The 14795-nt window shown below is 47.1% G+C and overlaps 1 protein-coding gene across 1 annotated transcript in view; it reads right to left on the bottom strand.

Annotated features, from left to right (window-relative positions):
• The window catches only part of LOC108921597 (receptor-type tyrosine-protein phosphatase S-like), a 182902-nt gene that overhangs the window by 154839 nt on the left and 13268 nt on the right, over positions 1 to 14795 (bottom strand). The gene's annotated exons all lie outside the window — the stretch shown is intronic.

Below are 14795 nucleotides of genomic sequence, written 5' to 3'. Positions count from 1 at the left end.
GACAAACTCCTTAAAAGAAAGAACATTTTGTGAAATCTACACGTCTTGGAGTGGGGGGTGGGGAGACGACGATGGAAGAAAATGTCATCAGAATCTGAAAAAGTTATATCAATAAGATGCCACATTTATTGCTATTTAAGTCACTAACAAAGACATGGAGGAGACAGAGGAAAGAGGATCCTTTCTGACAAGTTCAAGGGTGACGAATAACAGATTCCACTTCATCGAAGACGCACGTCTTCAATTTACCTTTATTACTGTCATCTGTTCCAGAAGATTTGATTGTATCAGCAAGCGCACTTCTGCCGCAGCTATAAGACTGATTAAAATAGGTACTTCTGTTAGCAGGGATCCTTAGGCTGCATCTTTATTCTCTAAGTTGGTGGAAATTAATAGAAAATTGCAGCTTTGATGTGTTGCACTATGTGAAGTGCAGCTCTTTTCTTCAAGAGAAGAACTTATTTGCAGCCCAAATACCGAACCCTTTTGAATTATACATGTGACCCCGTTGTTAGTACAATTCATATTTCCATAACCTCTGCTCTAGCTAGTCTTCAGCAAAGTGTTCAGGAAGAACAAACAAAAGGGTGAAAACCTAGTGATTTAGGCCTTGGGCTACAAGTCTGCTTCCAGACAAGAGCAGGGGGGAAGGAGATGCTGCCTCCCCAGCCAAGACACGCTCTCCAAGAGCAAGATCAACAGCTGGCCTTCAAGGACGGAGCGTAAAAGCCTGGAGGCCACATCCATCTTGAACCGCAAGGCAATTAACAACTTTGATCATGCTGATTTCAAAACATGGCCAATGACTGTAGAAGTTACATACATCTATACAACTCAAAAAAAAAAAGAAAAAAATTACTGGCAGCAATTAGGTAGAATTAGGGTGTAGAATCGGATGTGACCCGTACTTTTCATAACCATCTTAGGCAGTCATGCTTTAATTTACTGGTTTAATACACCCATAGCAACTGATTGTTTATGCACAACACGGACAAACTTCATCCTGCGAGGTTTGAAATGTCATACTGGAATTTTCTCGATTCTCATTTCAAGTGCTGGCGGCGGGGCGGGGTAGCTCCTTTTCACTCCCTTTATATTATGGCAAAGATAAATATCAAACAGCAGACGGCCAAAGCGACCATTACCACCACTGGCCTTGCCAATGGAGACGTGGATAAGGCAATGCAGGATTATAATGACCCTGCAGGGAAGCCTTGGATGAGGAGCACATGGTTCATCAAGGTACTGTAGACATTGCCCAGGTTGAGCAGCCCACTCTAGATTTCCAGGACTTGGCCCTTCTGTTGAGAAGTGATTTAACCTTCGACACTGTTTAGATGCTGAACATCAGCAACCGAGTTCCAGTGAGAGCAGTCCACCAGCACAGCTTCTTTATTTCCCTCTTTGGATTTACATCTCTCTAGCATTCTCCAAGTCAACTGACAACAATTTTCCCTTTTACGTTGTGGTAATGTCTTACTGAAGCAGTTTAAGTGTATGACAGCAGGAGATGGGATTCAAACTTGGTGTAAGGAAGCAGCTGTAACCACTACGTCACCTGCTGGGGCGACTCAGTGATCATCCAAAGGCCAAAGCAGATTATCCAGCCAGGCATCATCAACATCTCACTTGCCATTACTACTACATCACAGTGCTGGCAACTACCTGCTTTCCCGAAGGGGAGCAGACAAAGACATTTAAGCTCTCTTACTGTGATGCTGTTCACCTGAGGCACTCTGAGCTCACACCACAGAAAACAAGCTCAAATGAAAGAAACTGGACAGAAATCTTGCAACCGATGGACCCTTCGCTCTTCCAATGAAATACGACCCCCAATAAAATCAGAGATGTCCGGCAGTCCAAGTACACGCTTATCGACAATCTTCATAGCCACAGGTGGCCAAAGCGAACACAGGGGCTGCTGTGGTGAGGTGAGGCTCGTGGATACCTCCGCAAAGCGTGAAGGAAACATTGACCGAGAGCCAGTGTCTACACAGACCCCTCTCGGCACACACCTTTGTGTCTCCCATGGCAACAGCGAGATGGTGAGCATGATGGCAGATTGCAATCAACTGTGCCGACTACAACCCTACAGTCCGCACCAGCCTGCCGGCCAAGAGGAACCCAGTCAAAAAATCTAAACTTTGCTAACGCAGCTGCGCTTTTAGAGAAACTGACATGTCCGAACACCCTTTCCCCTCGCCCTCCAGTACGAAACAGATGTAATTCATCGGCGTGGCCCACACATTGCTTGGGCCGCTGTGGAGATGAGTCTCCTCCGCGGAGCGCAGATTGCCCTCGGCTCAGCCACACAGGAGAGGTCTCGCCCACGCGGACGGTCTTGATCACGTGGGCCGGCTGCCACCGTTGTGTAATTAATACTGGACAGCGCCATCGATTTCTCATTCAGCGCGACGGCAGGTGGTGTTCGACCCTCTTGTGCGTCGCTTGCCCTGGACACAGACGTCTTTCTCTCGACTGAGACAACCGCATGTGTGTGTGTTGGCAGTGAGTTTCAACTCCCTTACGCAAAATGTGTCCCTGCAAGTGAAGAATATCTAAACAATAGGCGATAAGTAGGTTTCTCTCAACTCGTGAACGTTGATCCGAATACGATAACCGCCACTCGATTGAGTTTGTCAAACAAGTGCCTAGCAGCACAGTTCAGACCACCATCTGTGCTGCACAGACTCTCTTTAGATGAAGTCTCGCCAAAAATTGTTGTTTGAAAATAGTACCTGTGTCACCAAGCACAGTTGGATTTACCTGTGCCACAAAAAAAAAAGGAACCAGCAACCGGCATCTTTCAGCATTTAGAACAGATTAATAAAATTATCCATAGAGTTTTAAGTTTGAACTGTAAAAATTAGTTTTCATCTTTGAAATGCCACTTAACAATAGCTTCCTGAGTTGTCTCCGGTTTCAGCCTAAGTGAAAAATTTCTGTACAGTGTTTTCCTCCATTAAAAAAATAAGTTTGTATCTTTTTTTTTGCCAAGGGCAGCTGATTGCATCCAGTGCAAAGACCCAGGTTCAAATCTCCACTCCCGCTATAGAATCCATACCACTCCCATTTAAAAGAATTCATACCATTTAATACAAGGAAAAATTACCCTGCTGTATAAATTGGTAAATCATTGTAAGAAACTTGGTGTACAAACCTAACACTGTATACTGTCAAAGAAAGCAGTGAAATAAATGATTAATGATGGTTTTTCATTAAACTAACACTTCTATCAGTGTGAAAGCATGCTGGAAACACTGAGCCCTGTGCTGTGTGTGTGACTATGGGGAGGGTTAGTCCTGCTGCCACGGATACACAGACCAAAATCAACAGCAACAGTTTGCCTTTCCCATCAGCCAGTGCTCCAGAAACATTAATCACTCTGACCAATTTCCTGCGGGAGTTCTTCCTTCCAGCCGCCCGCTGCTTGATTACCAAAACTCGCCTTGCTGCTCAATACATTTCGCTGCAAGTTCTGCTGCCTGGCATGGCAGCCCTGCTGCATTATGGGTAAACAAGAAAAACCAGCTCGGAAATATGGGCGCACATCACAATAAGAGGCCGCGCAAGCCTGCAAATCCAGGGTCACTTCTCAAGGAGAGTGCCAAGGCAGCACACAGAACAGAACATGGAACGAAAACGCACGGAAGGAGGCCAACCGTAACTCAGCAATGACCCAGCCATCCACTAACAAAAGGTTTCCACCAAGTACAAATAAACAGCCCCGGAGCTAACATCAAATCAGAGCCGTCTGATGGTCCAACACAAATAAGGCATAATTCCCAAAGTGAAGTAATTACCAGTGGCCGCAGAATTTACCTGGTACACGCACGCGATAATGATTTATGCTGATGACCCGACAAGGCACAAAGCCAGGAGCTGTAGAAAGGAGCAACGTGTGTAATCACACCGGTAAACACTCGCAATGAATTTGCACTGCACTTTACGCAAGGCTCAGCAACTGGAACTAATGACTCGCTGGGTCGTTTGGTGGGAGGTAAACACGGAAAACGGATCTCTGGCACCCGGGGGAGACGGATGTGGTAAGTGAGACGTTTTTGGACATGTATTATAAAGGAAATCCAGCAAAACAAACAGTTACAAGTTTCACAACGGTCATTTTCTTAGCCTGCTTGTGCACCCCCCTCAACTTTGATTAATGCAAGATGAACTGCTTTCCAGCCCCAGCCTTCTAGGTTCAATCAGTCATCCCCTCCGTTTCAGCCCTCCCATGAATCCCTGCTGCTGGGAAAAGAGAACGAGAGGTCAAACGCAAAGCCTGTGCTACATCCTTGCAGCAGATGCTCAGTAGGAAGGAGAAGCATTTGGACCAACTTTTTTCATCCTCTGTACTTCTAGAGCGTGCCAGAGTTTTTCCATCCACCACGATGTGAATGGTTAGAACTGCAGAAGAAGGCTTCCAAGATTTTGCCCAAATAATCATTTCTCCGGTGACACAATGCAAACTTTGCCACGTTGAGAAGCACGACGAGCCACAGTCAGTGTCGCAGAGGCGGAAGACTTGGAGAACTTACATGACGCCCTTGCCTTATATCTCGCTGCAAAAGCGCAATCAGGCAGCGGGGCAGATTGCCGGCGGACCGCCGTCGGCTCCTGGTGGAGCGACGCCTGTGAGAAAGATCCGCTTGTTCTTCTGAACGGTCTGCATCACGCTGACAGTGAGACTTGAGGTAAGCTGACATGACGGCGGCAGGAAAGTTTACAGAGGTAGAAATGGAGCCACGCGTTTGCGCCTTCACACTGTGCCCAGATGCTAGACTGACAGGACAGCCATCTGATGACCCATAACCCCCGGCAGGAGACTTAGGGAGTCTCAAGGACGCAGTGATCTGTCGGCTTGATCATATCATACTTACGCCAGGGTTTTACGGAAAGGGCTCGATAAGCAAAACAGCACAGCAGGTAGCGCTGGAGCCTCTCAGTCATGGACTGAGAGTTTGGACATGGGGTTTGAATCCAGCTCACTCTGTGCATCGTGTGCATAGGTTTCCTCCAAAGACATGTTTCAGAAGGGCCTCAGTTGTGGATGGTTTTATATAGTGTATCTAAGGCACCTTAGACAAAGGTGTTGGCTAAACAAGGATTAATAACTAAACAATCCTCGGTTAGCCTTAGGCACACATTAACCATGGTTATTGTCCACATGTGTGCGTACAGATGGGGAATGTTGCTTCCACAAACTGGTAAAAGGGCATGAAAAGAGAGGCATGCACACGCAAAACTTGCAGGGATCTGGAGTGAAACCAACTGTCCTGTTTTTGCCAACACCCCATGCTAACGCTATGCTACGCAGAGCAGCAGGAAGTATGTTGCGTCTTTCAGCACAGACAGGCCCTAGGCCTGGAAGTCTGTCTGATGACACGGTGAACCTCTTTCTTTTCCTTTACTTTAAATCTGCAAAACCAATTTTCGCGTCGCCACAGGGAGCACAACTGCTAAAAGGGCATGGCAAATTTGCATGTCATAATTACCTTGCTATATTCGTGGAACTAAGTCTTCAGCACACATTCCCTGTGTGTCCCTCACAACTGTCTCCTGAATAGACGTGCGTTTCTGAAAGGGTGCAAGATGCCCATTTTCAAATGAAGTAATAAGTGGAAGATGCATGTAGACAATATGAGACTGCAGCCACTAAGTATAACAATATTATCAATTCCTCAAGTCTGATGACCTATAATGAGTCCTATTGTGCAACTAAATTTCCACTAGCTGTAGTTAGTGGCTAGTTTCTCTAAAACTAGTTCAGTTTTTAAAAAAAAAAAAGACCAGGTAGGTACTTTTAAAAATCCCAATTCAGAATGTTACAGGCAAAGAGGTTTTCCAAAATACTTGGGGAAAAAAGGAGAAAATCGGTTCCTTGAATCAGTTCAAAGGGAGAGACCATGCACTCTATCCAAACCCAATGTGACAGCAATAATGAGTTCCCACTGAGAAGGAAAAAAAAATATTTGGACTATTTTGAGGATTTTTCTTTTTAAAAATGTGCCGTGATGTGAACCTCTGGGGTATGGACAGGACACCGACAGCAGTGTCGCAGACACATCAGGTACTTCTGTGAAAGTTCTTGCAGGTCTCCAGCGGAGCCGACCAAGATGTCGGCGTGTTCCTGAGCCACTGAAAAACTTAAAGCGGGAAAAAAAAAAAAAACTTTCCTGTGTATTTTCTTCTCAGCATTAATAACCAATTTTTTGTACACTTGTCCAGACTGGGGGGGAGGTCTGGGGAACAATCAAGTGTTGCTCTTCCGAGCAGAAAGTCTTTCTCTTTGCTTGAATTCTTTGGGAGCCAGTGGTCTTTTAGTGGGGCCCCGTGCAGGAGAGGCCCCCGTGGCCCCGGGGACCCAAGATAAATTTTCTACAGGACTATCCTGGTGCTGCTGGGGCAGAGGGTTCCTGCTCCCTTTCCTTCGAGCTTTCGAACTGCTGGCTCAGACGTGTGGTTTAACCACTCTTAGTGGAGGACATCTTCAACAGCCACCAATATAAATCACGCAACACGCTCTCATTGCTCTAGAGAAGTCTGGACTTGTCCTAAGGAGGACAGCTCTCCTCGGGATGGCTCATAGTTAAATGTCAAAAGGAGAAATTTAACGCCATCATTTAGAGTCTAGTCCAGCTGGAAATACCTGCACATCAGCAATGCTGCACATCAGAGGAAATAAAACATTCAAATAAAATACGAGGTTCTCGCCGTGTGGCTTTCAGTTCGCGTCGTTTTACTCAAGTGCTGTGCCAGCACCCGTTGTTTATGTCTGCGCTTGTTCCCCACCAGACAAAAACTAGTAAATATGTATATCTTGCGTATGAATAATCAAGGCCCTTTTTAATAAATAGTCTGCAAAGGGCTTAGCTTCGCCATAATCCGACAGGCAGAGCTCACACAGCGGCAGGTTGTCCTATTTCAAGGTGCCCCGACTGCGTCCACCCGCGCCGCCCAGGACCCTACGGCTGGCGAAGGCTGCCACTCCCCACCCCGCCACACAAGCCCTCAGAAGCCGGAGCCTTTTTTCTGCAATCCGTGTGCCTGCGCCGACAGTGGACACAGCTGCTCTGCTTTATTAATGTTATTGCTAACGCTTTTGCCAGGAGCTGCTGTTTGCAGATCCGGCCTCTAATGCCTGCTAATCCGCGGCCTTCTGGTGCAACCCTGGCCCGCGCCTCCCCGCTCGCCCACCCCCTCAAATCCTACCCAGCTCTTGGTCCCCCACATCCTGCTGCAAAACCTGGCACCTGCCTTGGCTCCTTAGCGGCACCTCAATAATTCAGCGCCATAAGTCTTTTTAAATATTTTATTCATGCTCTCAAGGAATGCGTGCGCATAATGTCGGTCCTCTTATCTGGTTGCTTAGCGGTGATGTCACCCATCTCCCAGGATGATGAAGTTTGCCAGCAAGCTCAGCATAATCAAATAAATAAATTAAATAAATGAGAATTTTGTTAAAAATTCTAGTCAAGCAAAGGGAGGAATACCTCCGTTACCAATTTTATATGCAGCTTCGTGGGAAGGACCAGTGGAAACCTTGATCTGTTCAATTAAATAATATCCGCAGGCTACCGTGCAATTGAGTGAGCTAACAAATCGGGGGGGAAGTTAATTTGTCGCGGAATTAATTGAGCGGCCCCCTCAGCTCCGCATTGTTGCCAAATTATTTTTTTCCCCTCAATCCAGGGGAGCAACACAGAAGAGAACATCCACTGTCGATCATGTAGCAAAAGAGTGAGGTCAGCGACCTTCTGGCAAAGACCATCCCTTTTTGAAATTAACGTGAACCTGATGCTGTAGGTCCTCAGAACCATCATGACCGATGTGGCTTTTCCTCCTCCATCGAAGCCGTTCCGACACTGCGTTGCATCCTGTCGCTCAGTCATACGTTAAATTCATCCATTGTCCTGTTGTATTGCGGTGTGCGTTAGGATGAAAGTAGAACCGATGCCAAAATTAAGCAGGTCGGGGACAGGACTTCGTAACGGACCGTTCGATGAGGTGTGCTCCTGAATTCGATAGACAGAACAGTCATCCCGAAAGCCTCAAGCCTGGGAGACACACCAAAATGACCGTGTCCATGGAAGCCGCGGTGAGTGACACACCTGGTAATCAGAATTTACAAAATACATCCCGACTCCCTATGGAGGGGGGGGAGTGCATACATTGCAGGAGAAATAAAAAACAAGGAGTGAATAGGATTCTGTCAAATTTAAACATCTTGAGAGTGAAATGATCTCCCGGTGCAGCCTGTTAAAATGCAAATTTAAATTATAGTTATATAATAATATAAAATATAATAAAAAAATTATTTACTGGTCGCAGTTCACGGCCTCTCTCCCGTTCTCTCCCCCCTCTCATTCGCAGTCTGTTATAATGCAAACAGAGGGGATGATGCACAGTAATTGATCCCCTCCATAAGAATTCTGGCCTAAATGATGCGGGAAAGTAGGAAAGTGTTACCAAGAGGCACCTTAACCCCTGCATCAGCGCTGAATGACACCGCAGCACAAAAAATTCAACACAGCATAACAGCATAATTCCGCCCCCCTATTCCGGCGCGTAGGTGCTCTGACCCACAGGATTCAGCGCCGGGCCCTCACTTTGCACCGAGACCCGTGTGCCGCCTTCCCGTTCAAACTGGGGATTTGCGCATGAGAACACCGTCATTTTTCACCTTAACCGCATTTCCTATTTATCGCTTTCCCTCTTAGAGCAAGACGTAGCATCCCCTTATCTTTAATTAGATTCAATAACACTGCCAGTTGGGGAAAAATACTCCCTGCATCAAAAGGCTATAATTTAAAATGGGCTTCGAAAGACCCGCCCGAGGAGCGGTGGCCCCGGTGCAGAGATGCGCTGATTAACGTCTTAGCCGCTGTAGCAGGAAAGTAGAGGCTGAAAGGAGAAGGTCTGGGCGTGGCGGGCCGGGAGGAGCGTCACGTCTCCGGTCGAATACACTTGTCCAGGTCTTTACGGGGTCTTCATGTTGGCCCCTTGCCGATTTTCACGACGAGAAAGGAGACAGGACACGGAGGTACACCAGGCTGCCTGGTGTTGGACTTTTTTTTTTTTTTTTTTTTTTTTAAACCCCATTAAAGCTCGGTTTGATCCGTCTCCAGTGGGTCTGGTGAAGGAGGGAGGGGGAGGAGGGAGACACCGAGACAGAGGGAGACTGAAACATGAAAGGGCGAGTCGCTGTTTCCAGCTGTGAGACGCACAGATGTCCGGATCAAAGTCTCTGGGCTGCAGGTCCACTGTAGAGGCTCCCGGTGCCGAGCGCATGGCTGCAGGGGAGCTCGCGCTCCAGCACACTCGGAACCCGGATACCACCTATTGGGCACGAGTGTCGACCGATTTTAGACCGTTGGTGTTATCTTTGGATTCCAGTTCGTAAACCCGAACACTTTACCATGTTGCAACAGTATTCGTATATACAGTAGTTGGTTTTGTTAGGGAAGAAGTACAGCATCCGCATGTTTGGCAGAGTGAAATGCTATAGTGAATGAAATACCTGTTGTGGCCTTAGAATTACCACATAACTGGGAAAGAATGCCATTGTACTGCATAATAAGCCTGTCATATTAAAAAACGGTGGATATTTTCCAGCTCTTGTAGTTGTTTTTCACTGTTCAGATTACATGGGGGGGAGACGGGTTGCTACGTCAACGTTGAGTTCAAGTCTCGAGGCGTCACGTTAGGTCTGCGATCCCACGATCACGCGCAGTCGATGCATCACGTGTCAATAATTGCCAGATGGCGTAACAAAGGAGAAAATGGATTTTCAAATTTTCTCGAGTAGCTCCCAGGGAAGTAAAAATCTGCGCGTGTAACACGATTACGCAACGAGCGCATCCTTTGAAATGTACCGCGGTGTACCCGAGGCTGCCTGAGCGTGGTATGGCTTGGTGGGACGCCACATCTAAACACCGCCAGACCTTGAATGGACACCCTGGGGCGTGGCCAGGGTGACTGGGTGATCCAATTCAGAGCAAATCTAGAGTCAGACCGCTCCTGCCGGGTATCTTGACAATGAACCAGGACGTCGCCTTGTGAGCATCGCACTCCATCGCGTTTGATGCCACTACACAGCGTCACTGTTGGACCGCTTCCATTTCCAGGTGAAGGAGCACATCAGTAAACTGAATTTTAGGTCACATCCCACTGTCCTGGTGATGGCAGAGCTGTCGGGGGGGGGGGGGGGGGGGGGGGGGTCATAGTGAAGTATGTGGAAGCAACACACACGGCTGTCACTCAGAGAATCCGGGCTGCACCGTCAGCCGCTTTCGGGCTCTCTGCTAAGCCGTGATGTCAGCCGGAGGAAGAGAACATGCACGCGTATGTACATTAATCAGAGATACAAAAGGGGCTGATGGCTGTGGTACAAGTTCAGAAATATGATTAAAACTATAAAAGGGAATGAATAAATATACATTTTTCATCCCAGCCACTTCCTGACCCACTGTTGCACAAAGGAGTCATTCAGCATTAATGCCTTTACGTGGGCGGGGCCTATGAGGCCCGGGCGCTCTGCGACTCCCCCGTTGCGTGCAAAGACATGACCTCGATTGCCCATCCAGGGTATTTTCCCAAGTTTTCCCTATTGCAAACAAAGAGCGAAGAACATTAATATTTCAACTCGGGGTGGGCGCAGGCGGCAGGTGGCCCGCCGGTCGGAATATTTCACAACCGTGCCCTGGTGGTCATGCTGAGACGGACGCGCCAAACACACTGCTTCACATCGAGACAACCCCCTCGGAGAGGGAGGAGCTTGTGAACGGTCTACTGCCTTTGAAATCCCAGAATCCTTCAGGAAGTCTCATGGAGACCAATGCACCCTTCATCCTATAAGTACCCTCAGGCACCCCAGCAGCAATGCATCATGGTACATTTCTAATTGCCACCAAGGTTTTATTTTTCTGACTGTATTTTGCCTATCTTTCCTAAGGACTGCAAGTCCAGTGTGTTTGCACACATACCGCAGGTCGTAAATCACATTTCAATGGTACGCACATAAGAGTAGCCTAGTAGTAAGGGCTATTGCAACTGAAGGTCACAGGTTCAAATCCCACTCCTGCTGCAGGTCTCTCAGTCAAGGTACTTACTCTGAACTAATGGTGTCAAATTACCCTGGTGTCTCAATGAGTAAATAATTCCAGGTAGCATTAATGTACAGACCCAAAATCGTAAGTTGCCTTGAATAAAAATGTCAGAAAAACGAATGCTAATAAAAACGGTTAATAAAGATAAGCAACATCTGGATGGAGTTTCCTCCAATGGGAACAGACGACCACAAGAGGCAAGCAGCAGCTTCCCCGGAGTTCGGCTTTTCCAGGTTGTGTACACAAATTACATTTTCCAGTCGTAATATTTAAAGAGGTCTTAATTTAAAATATATATATATATGTATAAAATAGGGTAAAGGAATTAATAATGGAATTCGAGTGATAATTTACATCAAAGAATGAAACAGCTGGGAACAGCTGGTAGCGTAGCAGTTAGAGCTGCTGCCCTTGGACCCAAAGGTTACAGATTCGATCCCCACCTCCAGCTGTAGTACCCTTGAGCAAGGTACTTACCCTAAATTACTCCAGTAAAATTACCCAGCTCTATAAATGGGTAAATAATTGTAACCTTGTAACTGTAATAATCGTAACCTTAACAGTGCAAGTCGCTTTGGAGAAAAGCATCAGCTAAAATGAATAAATGTAATAGAAATGAAACGTCCAAAATTACACCTGGATTTCCTTGTGCGCCGCGCTGCGCTATCACAACAGATCACGATTTCGGGCCGGGAAATCTCGACTGCCGAGGTAATTACCTCCGGGGGAACGGAGGGAGCAGCTCCTCGTGTGGAAATTAAAGTATTTCGGCAGACAGGAAACATGCTGGGGGGGTCGGGTGCCGGTTAGGGCGCCGTGTAATTTAGTTTTTTCCAGGGCCCTGCCATCCTCACCTTTGCCAGTTAAATTGAATAGTACCGTTGTGTTTACAGTGCCGCACCGAAGCGGGTCGGGATCCAAAGTGGCGCATAGAGACGGCCTGAGGTCTGCCCATCAGAGGGCGGAACAGCGCAGAAGGAAACTGCCACTGGTTTTGTTCTGCTGCGGTCGGGTTTTTCGCCCCTCACGTTAGTTTCCTGGAGAACCGCAGCCAGAGCCCTGCTGTACGTGTAGCGTGTCAAGAGTCACCGGCTTGGCAGGTCGCGCCATCGACGAGAACTTCCTGTGCTTCTCCGATTAATCTCTGCAGGTCGGGGAAATACCTTAAAATTCAACAGCGGACATTCGCAGAAAAAGTTGCGCCACCTTTGCTTTTCAGCATCTTTACAGATGTTGACGATACAGCATCAGCTATAGGTGCTCCAGATCACCAACCACTATCTAGGGGTGGTTCTGGAAACCAGAAGTTACTAGAAGCAAACCACCCCACCGGTCACAGGGTTTTGCATCATGTCAATTGTCCTGTTTCAATGGGCGTTTACCTCCTTTTACACATTTCCGAGTGAAAGTGCCCAGTGCCAACAAACACCAGCTGACGCAATATAATGAAGAACGGCACACACGTCCCCTCGTACCCTCAGCCCACTGGCAAACCTGTGTGCCGAGGGCGCCTGCTGCTCCCCTACTCAATTCGCCGTTTTGTGTTCTGCTCGTGAAGATGCACAAAGCTATCGTCAAACGTCCGATCCGCTCGTCGCCGCCTTTGGGGAAACGCGTCGCTTCGCATCTCTCGGGGAAAATCGGCGGCACCCGCAAAGCACCGCGTGATACAGCAACGAGGAGGAGAACATATTTCGTGTTGTCGGACAGTTCATAATTCAGGATGCTGGCGACATCCCGGTGTGGAATGAGCTAGGGCGTCACAGGAGCACGTTCACTAATGCGGATAAATAAATGCCCCACGGGGGAAATCTGCTCAAAGTCCGGGTGAAACCAGAGCAAATGCAGAGAAGAACATCCATCCCTTTCCTTTTGCTTTGATGACCATTTCCAGAGCAATAGGCAGAAATAAAGCGGCCTAATGATCGGTCCCTGTTCCGTTCAATTACGTTTAGTGAAATATTTAATGGAATCCCACACTCTTCTGCATATAAACCCTGAAGGGTGCGGGGGCCACCAATCAGAGGGCACCTGATGTCAGCCTGTGTCCAATGGCGAGTTACTTATCGTGTCCCTGCTCCTCAAAGGCTCCTATTGGCTACCTGTCAGACAGGGCAGAAATCTGATTGGTTCAAGTCAAAGCCAGAGCTGAAGAGTCATAACCCATGTGTGCGACAGCACTAATGCCGGGCAGTAGGTGGCGCAGTGGTTAGCGTTACACTCCAAGCACCCACATTCAAATCCCTACTCTGGCTGCAGTAACCGATACAGTAAAAATGACCCTGCTGTATGATGGGTAAAAAAAGTAACCTATTATACAAGCCTAACATTGTAAGCTGCCTTAGAGAAACATAGGAAGTAAATTTAAAAATAAAAACTTTGATTTTCATAATTACAACGGGATGCTGATCCACCGCGTTCGGTTTAAGAGGTGAAAATTAAGGATTAAGTTGAAGAACCTTACATGGACTCACTTGGTCCGCAAGCTCAGCACCTGCCCTGGTTAATTTTATTTACAATATACACTTTTTACTTTAACTATCTGCTCTCATGGACATTTTGTCAGCAGCGGTCGAAGAGAACGACTTCCTGAATGGAATTTTTGTTTTACCTCGACCTCCTAGAAAGACAAGTGGCACGCGGCGAAGGATAATCGCAGCCGACACATCTGGGACATGCAGACGCGCTGCAATTCATTTAAAAGCTCTGTCACAACTATGCCCTCAGGTGTACTCTGATACTTCGGCTAAGAAAAGCAACATGCAAACACACACACACGGAGCCTTCGTTATACGCTCACAAGCCGTTTAGCGTCCGTGGCAACTGACTTGTTTGACAGCATCGCACCACCAGTCTGGAGAAACGCTTTGAATTTTGGTCTCCGGCTGCGGACCGAACTCTGCTCAAGTCCATGAGACAACTACCTTGATTCCAGAAATTTCTCTGACATTCTCAGAGTGACACCAAAAACTCTTGACACTGTCATTTTCGATACTTATCATCCCCAGAACTACACATTAAGTAGTTAAGCAATAAATGAATATATGAACCCATAACGTCAAAAAACAAGTTTCTGTAAAAAACACCTTTTACGTCAATATTTATTTGGTCATTGTACATGTTATGGCTTAAGGGAAGGTCAGTGTGTCTGCACTTTAATAGCTGCTGGACTGGATCACCCCCCCTGCCCCAGTAAGAGCCCTGCGCTCCTCCGTCTCTGACTGCTTGATGGTAAAAACTGCTGAAGTCTGTAGCTTCTCAGTTTTGTTTCCCTATGTGGTTGAGTGAGCTTCCCCTGTTCCTCAGAACTGCTGAATCCCTTCCACATTCAAGAAGTGCCTCAAACCCATCTCTTTCAGACCCGCATAGCTCCAACACCATCTTCTGTGATCATCTGTATATTTATTATTTCAGTGTTACTTCTAATTGGCAGCTACTTGAGGAGTGTGAAGCAGCAACATAGTGGTATCGGGCACAGATACTTTGATAATCCGGTGTCTGTATCTGAACCTCTTATCGAGGCACTTTTGCCTACTCCGAGTAGTCTGTTGGATTGTAGAAAAGAAATAAATGCACACCCACACGTATTTTAAAATAGAGCATTTACCCTATTATTGTCTTCGTCCCTTGGTTTACCACACATGCAGTGAGCAGGGGGCACAAAGGATGGCAAGAAATCCATTGAGC

Source organism: Scleropages formosus, chromosome 25 (assembly GCF_900964775.1).
Source record: "Scleropages formosus chromosome 25, fSclFor1.1, whole genome shotgun sequence".
Taxonomy (NCBI): Eukaryota; Metazoa; Chordata; class Actinopteri; order Osteoglossiformes; family Osteoglossidae; genus Scleropages; species Scleropages formosus.
This window is presented reverse-complemented; position numbering and strand designations above follow the sequence as displayed.